This window comes from Saccostrea echinata, unplaced genomic scaffold (genome assembly GCF_033153115.1).
Source record: "Saccostrea echinata isolate AGI-Se365-2 ecotype Australia unplaced genomic scaffold, CSIRO_AGI_Sech_v1 ptg000084l, whole genome shotgun sequence".
In the NCBI taxonomy this organism is placed as follows: Eukaryota; Metazoa; Mollusca; class Bivalvia; order Ostreida; family Ostreidae; genus Saccostrea; species Saccostrea echinata.
The window spans coordinates 689569-702112 of record NW_026889833.1 but is presented as its reverse complement, the minus strand read 5'-3'; the positions used below and the strand labels follow the sequence as shown (position 1 = coordinate 702112).

At 32.1% G+C, this 12544-nt stretch overlaps 1 protein-coding gene across 2 annotated transcripts in view; it reads left to right on the top strand.

The window, feature by feature from the left end:
- The window catches only part of LOC133176927 (uncharacterized), a 180926-nt gene that overhangs the window by 112527 nt on the left and 55855 nt on the right, over positions 1-12544 (top strand). The gene's annotated exons all lie outside the window — the stretch shown is intronic.

Genomic DNA, 12544 nt, shown 5'->3' with positions numbered 1-12544 from the left:
GTACCCCCAAATGTAGCAGACAGATGGACGGACAGACAGACAGGACAGACAAACGCATGATGTAGGGACACCCAATCAGTATATACCCCCAATTTGCAAGCGAAGGGTATAATAAATACCACATCCATCTCCAAATAGGGTATACATTCATGTTTATTATGTATAGAGTATATTTATGGTATTTCAGCATTAAATTTGTCATGATTTATAAGAAATATTTCTTAAAAAATCTGTTACAAAAATGAATAAAGATGCATTTATTTACTGACTTCAAAGGTATCCTCAAGTAGTGGTAATCTAAATGTGCTTTAGTTATCCTTGCCCTGGGCGTTAGTGTATTACAGCAAAGAGAATGCCGCCGTAAAAATTAAATTTTACAGAGAGGTATAAGGACTTCCTCTTAGAAAAAAACCCTTAAATTCGTAAACCTTAAATTATAAGATGCTCAATTCTTAAAAGTTTTTTTTTTGTAAACATGCTTAATTTCGCTCGATGATAATGATCGCAAGATTATCATTATATGTTAATGTTCATTTGACAGCAACGGTAACGTTACTGATGTTAGCATTATAGATCTTTTTTTCTTCTCTTTTTCACTATTATGTTGTGCCTTTTCCCATTTATCTCGAAGCCTTAATTCTTGGATGTGTAATTTTTACTTTGGGAAGTTGAAGGAACTCTTTAAAGAAATAGCCTTAAATGAAATCTACTCAGTATTTTTGAATCAGCTACGTATTAATAATGCATCCCATTATGACACGGTCTTGTGAGAATGGAAAGGGAATGCAACCTTTGATTTGAACTGAACAAACACAGACAAGAGAAGGAATGTATATTACATGTACTTTCTAATTAATGACATAAACAATAACTTTATAAAAAAAAAAATTGCATGCGTACTAGATAATTTTGTAGTGTAATCATAAGTGGAAGTCTTCTATATGATTAAAATGACAGATTTACCAGCCTATTTCCTAGAACTCTTGTATATGACTAAAATGACAGATTTACCAGCCTATTCCCTAGAACTCTTGTATATGACTAAAATGACAGATTTACCAGCCTATTTCCTAGAACTCTTGTATATGACTAAAATGACAGATTTACCAGCCTATTCCCTAGAACTCTTGTATATGATTAAAATGACAGATTTACCAGCCTATTTCCTAGAACTCTTGTATATGATTAAAATGACAGATTTACCAGCCTATTTCCTAGAACTCTTGTATATGACTAAAATGACAGATTTACCAGCCTATTTCCTAGAACTCTTGTATATGACTAAAATGACAGATTTACCAGCCTATTCCCTAGAACTCTTTTATATGATTAAAATGACAGATTTACCAGCCTATTTCCTAGAACTCTTGTATATGACTAAAATGACAGATTTACCAGCTTATTCCCTAGAACTCTTGTATATGACTAAAATGACAGATTTACCAGCCTATTTCCTAGAACTCTTGTATATGACTAAAATGACAGATTTACCGGCCTATTTCCTAGAACTCTTGTATATGACTAAAATGACAGATTTACCAGCCTATTCCCTAGAACTCTTGTATATGACTAAAATGACAGATTTACCAGCCTATTTCCTAGAACTCTTGTATATGACTAAAATGACAGATTTACCAGCCTATTTCCTAGAACTCTTGTATATGACTGTAGATCAACACATATTTAACTTTTTGAAATATTCATTATATATATAAAGTTAAACTTTGCTGTTTGCTAATAATGACATTTTCAAATTTTTGGGGGTCTGTGACAGAGTAAGTTCAATTTTTGGGGATATCAGTACTGAGACAGTCCGATACTATACCCCTCTCTTGCGTAATGAAATAAAACATAAATTGCTTCTTGATTTATTATAAATAAGATTTCACCGACGCTCTGTAGCTCTTTTTTTCTAATGCAAAGGGCTTAAAAAGATACTAAAACCTATATGCAAAGAAAAGGTGTATTATACAATTAACCAGTAAATCGGTTGATGCGTTTTGCGGTTAGCCGATATATATATAATTGTTAAATTTTCGGAACTCATTGTCCCTTCCTCAGGACAAAGACAAAAGTTATTAAGTCATACAAACAAAGTAAAACAGAGAAACAAAAAACAACTAGCACTACAACCAACTACCAAACACTGTAAATTGACATGTACAATGTTACATGTCTAATTTGAAAGTTTTTCACCTATTGTAAAGAAAGAAATCCGGACCGCTAAGAAATACGTGGGGATTGTCTGGTTTTCTAGTGCTTAATATAATTTTATATATATATATATATATATATATATATATATATATATATATATATATATATATATATATATATATATATATATATATATATATATATATATATAATTTAATTTTGCTTATAACGCAGTATTTGATCGGATAAAAATTTACTTTATATCGTATAAATTGGGTTGCCTACGTCACAATTATTTCCGTCAGAAACGTATCGATCCGCCTGACGTTACATTCAAATTTTGTACAATTTGATGTCATTTTTAAGGGCGTTATCTTTCTTTCTTACACTAAATAATGGAAATTAAATCATAAGAAATGCAATTAATAGCTACCCAAGTTATACGCTATATTAGCTACCCAATTTATACACTTTTGTATAAAGCGTAAACTGCCCTAACCCACTTTATACCGTATAAATTGGGTAACTGTTAAATTCATTCCTTATATATATATATATATATATATATATATATATATATATATATATATATATATATATATATATATATATATATATATATATATATATATATATATATATATATATATATATATATATATATATATATATATATTTGTGTGTGTGTTTTTCATTGAATTCAGAGGACATAAATATGTATGTGACATGGGTTAAAATTACCCAGTCTTCTTCCTTAAGATTAATATACACATATATCATCCTTGAAACCTGTGCACCGTTTGATGTACTTTTGATTTTTTTCTGAAACTTTTAAGAAGAAAACCATAGAAATGGCATACAATTCAGCAGTTAGAAGTATAGCGTCTTATCAATTAATAATTGTTATTTTCATTCATATGTCGACTCCATATATCACATTGAACTCGAAATGAAAGACACCACAAGGTCTGCCACTTCCGTTTCAGATTTGTTTCTTTTACTGACTACACAGTACCAACCAGACCCAACCTGACACCTGAGCAGTCCCAGAAAGCAGTCTTGGGGACTGCTTTGGGAACGCTCTGGGACTGCTGTGGGTCCGCAGTACAGTTAAGGTGCGCAATGGAAATATCGGCACTTTTTGTGATTAAAAATATATTCTTAATCAGGATGGCGATTCTTTTCAGTACTCTATTTATATTGGACAAATGTAATTATGGTAAATAACTACATATTGAAGACGATAAAATTTTATCTTTAGACTTGTCACGTGATGCGGTAGTCACGTGATATAGCGCATATACTTGCAGTATCGAGGTCACCTATAAATTTCACTAGTACAAGGGCATAATCAAGTTAAAATTCTAAATTTAGTGTAAAAATATTTTCAACAAGCATTGTAGTTTCTGAAAAGTGCTGCAATCCTCTATAGATTCTGCTATTTCATTGTTAAAATCATATTTGTATGACTGCATGCTATATTTTTAGCTGGTCAACGGCATTAAATATAGATATAACTAGACTCTTGTTGCCATGGCAACAAAAAGGTCTTCCGTTCCTATATGATACCGTTTGCATTGTGTTTTTTATGTAGGAAATGTGTACAGTATGTAATAATTAAGTTGTAAAGAATCTAAAATTTGACCTTTCGGTACTTGTCGTCCATTGATTTTTACTGCAAAAATGAATGTATCTGTTGTCCTTATATATGAAATTGTATGCATATTTTTTTCATTAATAGAAGCATATTTTAACCATTTTTAAATTTAAGTTAAATGGGGGGGGGGGGTATCTAGAAAACAACCTGTCAGTTCTTACAGTACTTTGATTTTCACTGCTAAAATGAAAGTATCCACCGTACGTATATATAAACATGAGAAATTATAAAACATGTAGTGTATGATTTGAATTTCGCATTTAGAGAAACATCTTTATATAAGTCAAAGTAAAAAAAAACAATACTAAATATCCTTTCAGTCTTTACGGTACTTTGATTTTTATTGGCTAATGAAAATAGCTTCCATAGGTAACTTATTGTGTGCATTGATTTTGATGCATAGAAAAACATGCCTGTTTATACTACACTGTAGTAAGAAAAAAGTGGGTATCTAAAGCAGTCCTCTCAGTACTTCAGGTACTTTGATATTTACTGCAATTAATTGTGGTCTTCATTCTGATATATTATACTGTATGTATTGATTTTTGTATGCAGAGAAACATGTAAACATAACCTTCATGTAAGTTAAAGTAAAAAATGCCCTCTCAGTACTTTCAGTACTTTGATTTTTTTTTTTAAGCAAAACGAAAATAACTGAACTCTACAAAACGGGTGATCTGATTTCAAAACAAATCATATATTTGGCACTTATGGATGTATCTCTATTATGCCTAAAAATATCTTCAAAATATATTTAAAAACAAAAAAGTCGAAAATTGACTAAAACACAAATTCACTTTCGGTTCAGACAGGAAGTTCGAGACACAAACAAAAATCATGTAGAAACAAAGACAATGTCATGATCTATTATTCCTGTACATTTCACATCTTTACCTTAAACCCCTTCTGAAAAAAAACACCGGACAAAAGTGCATTTTAAAATTTGAAATTCGGTCAAAACTTCGGGCCGGAAGTGGATTTTTCAAAAAAACGGAATTTTATATAAACTTCACATGTCAACCTATTATCCAGTGAAAAATTATTAAAATCTTTCGAAACATCTCTGAGTAATTGCGCTCACAAAATTTGGGAGGAATAATAATAATAATAAAAAGAAACAATACAATCACTATAGGTCTTCCGTTTTGAACGGAAGACCTAATTAATTAATTTTCAGGATTTCACCAGGATCGCAGCACTTTTCGGATACCTTAATACTTCTAATGTTTATATGAAGAAGCTTACTGTGATCCATTGAGTGAATGCCCTTGTATTAGATCGATTTATTATGACCCTTGCATTACCCTACGATGTACTTGCATACAAATATACAGCAGTATCAATTATATAGGAAATGTACGGAATATATATGAATAAAATCATAAAGAAGACATTGCATCCAAGTTAATGGTCTCTTAAATATCTTCAAATATTATTTTATTTAATTATAGAATACATTTTTTGTTGTGAAAATATTACTTGATTCGCCTCTCACTGCATACAAACTGCGTCAAGTTTTACGAAATGACGTCATAATCACATCGACAAGTGCATTGCGATCAGTGACTTTTTTATATCTTGCTATGTGGGATTTAACTAAAGACAAAACAGCGTGTTAAAGTAAGTTTTGATGTATTTTGATGGTCTCCTATAGTTTAAAATTGCAAACAATTTAATTTTGTAGTATTTAAAAGAATTGATGATTTTGTATGATGTCATAGTTAATATTTCCCGTACAAATTAGGCTCCGCCCCCCTTTTTGTAGCCTTAACTGTGCTGCGGCTGCTTTGGGACCGCCGTGGACTGCTCTGGGACTGCTCATGGACTACTCTAGATAGCAGACCCAGCAGTCCCTGAGACTGCTTTCTGGGACTGCTTTGTTCATTAAGGCGTGAAAAAGGTTCTGAGCGACATGATAGCTCCGCCCCTTGTGTATTCTAAATTTACAGGCTCCCTGTATTTCTTTTTTTTTACTTTCAGCAGAGAGAAAAAAAACAAGGATTTCTTACAAAATTTTAATAAATAGAGATGGTTATACATGTAATTACTAAATGTTTTCAGGGGGTGTAAATTTACACAACTGTAGTCTGGAATTAATTTTAAAAATGAAAGTAGATACATTGTAAAAAGGGAAATCAAGAGATGATTTTTATCTCTTTTATTAATCTTTAATACAGGTGTTTAAAAAAATTATTTAGGTCTTTTTAATTAATTAATACTGTCAAATTATGTACTCAAAGTTTGCATTAGCATTATTAAACAAACCCCTTGCCATTACAATAAGACATTCAGGGGGACATACTGTACTGGATTTTTTAAATTGAAATAGCTAATACCACGCTTAAAAAAGCATTCAATGCTCTTTTTACCACCCTCAAATACAACCTAATAATTTATTAAATGACTATGAAATAAAGTTATTCTACCATTCTTCGGTCACATAAACAACGTGAACAATTATTGGGGAATATATTTATAAATTAGTTCTAAATTTCTAAACAAGTTATTAAAAGAGTACATTAAATTAAAAAATAAACATTTGTAAATATCGAGAATTGTGACATTTTATGTTTGTATTTACCATGGCTGATTAATAAAAAGCAATTATACAATCGTAAAAAATGGTGTCAACACCTGAGGTTTCAATCACCTCTGGGCATGATTAGCAGAAAGTCAATAATGCAAGTCTTTTGGGTATCAGTTTTACACATCATTGAACAGGCTGGTCAACAATGACACTAATTTCAATCTATGAACTGCAAAATTTGTTTCAATAAATGTGTATAAATTTATTTCGGGTTTAATTAATTTTGAACATAATCTGAGGGTTCCATTCGCGTGATTTACAGATGTACACTCGAACGTTTATATAATAAAACACTTAAAACTGAGTGTTATTGTTTTCTGTTACATAGAGAATCTAACGATAATAAAATTAGCAAGTCAGTGAAAATAATCATGACTGAAAAATGATACTCGGCAATATTTAGCGAAGAATTTTTCAAAGCTCCAACACTTAAGAAAAATGCATTCAGAGAATAGTAAGGGAATCGGCCTTGCTCTTTAATTATAAGATCTATTTAAAGCTTATTCTGGTAGAAAATAAACAATTTAAGTTTAATTTTCAATAAAAAAAAATAATAAATATGGAAACCTATATCATTCACATAAAAATAAAGAAATGTATTCATTTTGGTGAAAAATTAATATACCACATAATTGTGTTTAAATTTTCATGTTATTAATAGATGCGCTTTAGCAGTGCCGGAAAACAGTTCCCGGGACTGCTCTGGGACTGCTTTGTGTTAGGTTGGGTCTGGTTGGGACTGCTTTGTGTCAGGTTGGGTCTGGTTGGGTCTGGTTGTGTCAGGTTGGGTCTGGGTGGGTCAGGTTGGGTCTGGTTGGTACTGTAGATATCAATGACTAACTAACGATTTTTACATATATTTGACAAACGTGATGACTTTAGCTTTTACATTATCAACTTGCCCTATTTATGCAGTATTAATTCAGTATTTCCTATACTTATACTTCCTATCCTATGCTTTTCATGTCTTTCAAATGATTAGGTTGGCATAAACAATTGAGTACTATTTAAAAAAAATAGAGGGAGGTTACTGAGAAATAAGATAATGTTACACGACTTCCAACAATCTTATTTAAAGTCAGAATTTGGCAACTTTGATATTACAAACTTGTTTGCAAATACAACATATCGTTGGATCATATTTTGCCTGTACATGTAAAAAGTGTTGTCCTGTTCGCGATTCGTTTGTTTACAAGATTGACGAGACTGATCAAATTTAATAATTTACATCTTTTTTTCATTGATAGTTATCGTAGTTTTCATTGACATAATTTTTTTGCCTTTGTTAATACTTTTTAAGTCAGAAAAAGGCACAATATGAACACAGACACCATCAAATGCATCTTCATATTCCTTGAGGAACATTAAAGTCCTCTAAAAATTAGAAGGAACACCCACTCATTCACATGGATAAAATGAACCGAGATATAAAACAGACAATTCAGTTTTGTAAGACAATTGTTCGATGCAATATTTCCTGAATGGAGTGTGATTTGCCTTACCAGTCTCTCTGCATGGACGAGAGAAAAATAAAATACTATGCTCTCTCACTAACGCCCATATTTGTTATTACTGTTTGTGAATGTCATTTCGAATTCCTTATTTTCTTCATTTCGTATGAGACAGTATAGCTCTTATACACGGGAATTCATTATTTGTTTGAAAAGTTGGAGATATCTCTTATTAAGCTTAAACACTTTACACGTCCATGCTTGAATATGGACTTTAAGCATGTAAAAGTTTGTTAAGCCTGCTCATCATTGAAAATAATGACGATTTTGGAATTTATTGTGTTGAGGCAGATTATTTACAGATTAACATTAGAGATAGATTACATCTCTTAATATATAAAAAGAAAGATTTTTTTTAATTATTAATAAACTAAATACATGTTCATTTACATCACAAAAAAATTGTTAGAAGAATTCAACGAGATCTGTTAACACTATAAAATTCATCAAGAGTAATTATGAATTTAAATAAAACATTTTTTTCAATGTTTAACATATATAGTTTTGGTCCCAACAGTATAAAAAGCTACTGAATCTCTGATATAATTGAGATCAAAATGAATTTCTTGCAAGAAGGTGATTTAATATAAAGATCTTACCAGTTTGATGCTTATTTCTATAGATAAAATTCTATTTTTCAATTTTCAAAAAGAACCATATACAGTCTGTACATTCCTAATTGTACGCAAGGAATTTATAACTGCTTAATTTCGCGAAAGGCTCCACTCGCAATATTAAATTACCCGCTTTCATATTTTTAGTTGCTAAAAGGCATGTAAAAACTCTTCAAAAACAGTCCTCTCTCGAATTTATGTCCTTGCAATTTGACGTTTACGAGTAATTTCGCAATATAAAGTACTGGCGTAAAATAAGAAAACTACAGTATGAATTTTCAATAATTCAAAATCTTAGGATTTAAGTAATGGATAAATAACGAGATGGTGTTGGATAGTTTAGAGAAAACATTCCCTCCGAGGGCCGAATACACTAAAAATACAATGGGATCTACCCCTCTCAGATATCCAACAGTGACACAATACAATAGCCTAATCGAACACCCCTTTTATTCATGGACTAGTGAGCATGAAACCGCATGGTGCTAATGTCATTTCAAACCTTTCCATTATTCTGAACAGTCATGGAATTAGATGAAGAATAGTGCTAAATCCAATGTAAATTTGGAGAGGTTCAGATAGTGTTTTGAATACTTTTGACCTGAAGCAGAAGAAAACTACAAAATTTTGATAAAAGGTAGGAAATCTATCATTACATATGTACATATAAGATAATGATTTGTTTGAGAAAAATACTTCTAGTAGTGCTATAACAGATGAGAAGATTGTCGGTTTTATGCGAAACCTGCTTTAAAAATATTCCATATCAAGATTTGCAATAAAAAAGTGACAAAAAATAGATGGGCTATCAATTATTAAATTGTCTTGGGAAGTACGCTGGAAAAGTATGAGAACAGAAATGAACCTCGAAAAATCTGAGAGGATTTGCTTATAACGCACCCCTGAAATAATATTCAGCAACAGGAAGTGATGTGGATTAGGGTTCAAGGTGAAAATGTATTCATAAGCATGTCAAAAAGTGATGCTTTCAAAATTTAAGACCGGAAACATTCTGTTAAAATGCCATCGGAAAAGAATTGGATATTTTATTGATGACAAGTGTTAATAGTATGCAAAATTCGAAGGAATTTTAATTTTTGTGAGCATCCGAAGTACATTTTTAACACAATTCTAATGGTGTGAATAAAGTGATTAAAATCCCGTGTGCATTGGACATAAATTCTAATAGTGTGACAAATTCGAAGTAATTGTTTTTTATGTGGATTGGAAATACATTTTCAACTCTTTTATTTCTTTTGTTCATTGCTTTATTATGTTTGTATGCACAGTTAGATATTTAAATATCCAACCGATAGGCAGTTGGATATTTGAATACCCAACTGATGGCCAGTTGGATCTTTAAATATCCAACTAGTGATGGTTGAATCGGTAAAATATAAGTAGACCAATAACAATGGGTGACGTCATTGAAGTTTTTTAAATTTTAAACACTATGACATATGACTTACTTACTTATCCTCTTCATCCCCTATGGGACATAAGGCTTCAACAAGCTGTCGCCATCTTTCTCTGTCTTTCGCCACATACTGTGCCTGTCCCCACGAGTAGCCCATTTCCTCTAGCTCTGATGTTATGGTTCCTCTCCACGTTGTTCGTGGTCTACCTCGCTTCCTCTTTCCAGATGATGTCGAATGAAGGGCTGTTTTAAGTATTCTACTCTTGGGCATTCTCATCACGTGTCCCAGCCATCTCAATCTTCTTTGCTTGATTTCAGTTGTTATGCTCCTGCTTTTGCTTTTCTTATGAAGGTCTCTGTTAGAGATCTTGTTCGGCCAGAAGATACGGTGGATATTTCGAAGACAGTTGATGTGGAATGCCTTTACTTTTCTCATGTCGCTGTCAACAACACGCCAGCATTCAGTCCCATACAGGAGAACTGATTTAACATTGTTGTTGTAAAGCTGGAGTTTGGTTCTCAGACTGAAGTTGTTTGACTTCTAGGCCTTAAGACATATACACCGAGCTAACTATTGAATTAAAAAAAAAACACATTTTGGTAGCTTGTAAAAGCGCTTTGTTTGTGTTGAAAGTCATAAAAGTAAGGCAGGTGACAATGCATATATTTACAAATCAAGTACATATTCGGTAGATTAAATATAAAAAGTTCATGAACGTTTGCATGTAAAATCTAAAAGTGAAATTTCTTAATCGCCTAGAATTGGACACTAAATTTCAAATAATAATAATACTAATCATCATCATCATCATCATCAAATACAATTTCCTTAGAATAAAATAAAACACTTGTAATTTCTCTGCTTGGTTTTTATAGACATTACATTATTTCAGAAACATATTATATACATATCAGTTGCAAATAGGGAACCGATTCGGTGGTGCTATAAATATATGAAGACATTATTTCAAAATCTAAGTTGATTGTCAAAGTAGTTCAATGACTTGCGGAATTAAATGTTGTTTCATAAAAGTACAGCCTTACAAAAAACTTTATTTTGGCAAGTTACATGTAACATGGGTACTCTTTTAACTAGTTAAGAATAAGCCTACGAGTTCCGAATACCCTAGCGGTTCCCATGCAATTCTACCCTAATTTGAAAATACCTGTCCCACACATTATTCATTGACATGCGTAGGAAAGGTAAAATAAATGCTTGCCAGTTAGTAAGCGGTATTTCCAAAGGATAAAGAGAAACAACAGTCACATTAACAATGAAGAAATAACAGAAAACTAACGTGTTATAAAGTGTTAATAATAGGTATTGGGTACTAGTAAAATGACAACACGAAAATATTCCGATATCTTCCGGTGGTCTAATTATTCATTTTCGGCAAGCTTTCGGTATTTGTTAAAATACACATCAAACTTACATTTGATAGCTGAAATGTTGTTTTATGTGAAAAATTGACGTGTTTACTGACGTTTTTCTGCAGACAAACGAGTCACGGTAATTCAGATTTGTTGCAGTGTAAAAGTATGTCATCTGTTTCAAGTACGATAGCGAACACAAACTGGACATCAAAAAATCGAAACTTCACATAATTCTAACACTCATAAAGAAGCCTTCATACCATAGGTATGAATTTATGGTTACACTTTAGAATTTATTAATTATCAGTTCTTAAATTATTAATTACTAATCAAAATTCGGAACTTGTCAAATGACTGTATAATGAAGGATAGAACCATATGAGGAATAAATTAATTCAAATTGATGAATATTTTTTATGTCTGTTTTTTTTTCTATTTTTTCCTGATATAATGCATTAAACAGAAATCAGCCATATTGAATACAATATGGCCGCTATGCAAAGTAGCATACTTTTCACCATTTCTCCATACGATTACACTTTGTTTGAATAATTTTTTCCTAACGTGTAATCTGAAGCAATGGAAAAAATAACGTTTCATTTCCCGATGTGCACATTCCACATTCTAACACAACCTCAAATAGATCGGCCGCTGCTGCGGCCGATAATAACTGTTACATATAATTTTCTCAGATTGAACAACAACATTTGGCTGTTAAATTCAAAAGCATGAACTATGACGGACAAACAAGTCCTGCTACAAGCTAAATCATGAATGGTACAAACGCAACATTTAATATTCTTTACTTTTTATTTACAACTTCCGAGTCGCCCGCGTGGCGCAGTGGTTAGAGCGTCTGCTCTAGAGTCGCAGAGTAAGGAGTTGATCCTTACGTCGCGAGTTCGAATCCCATTGCTGGACATGGAGACCGGTCCTTCGGATGAGACCGTATAAACCGAGGTCCCGTGCCACAGTAGGTGTTGGCACGAAAAAAAGATCCCTCACTCCTCAATGGCCGTAAGTGCCGAGTATAGGACAAAATTTGCAGCTCTCCACCGGCAAGTGGTGGCGTCTCCATATGAGTGAAAAATTCTCGAGAGGGACGTTAAACAACATACAGACAAACAAATACAACTTCCGATCTGTATGATGATAAAACCTTATATTTTCTGGTTTTTCTCTGCATGTTCTCTTACTGCATGATTCGTTGATTATTTGATGTTGAGT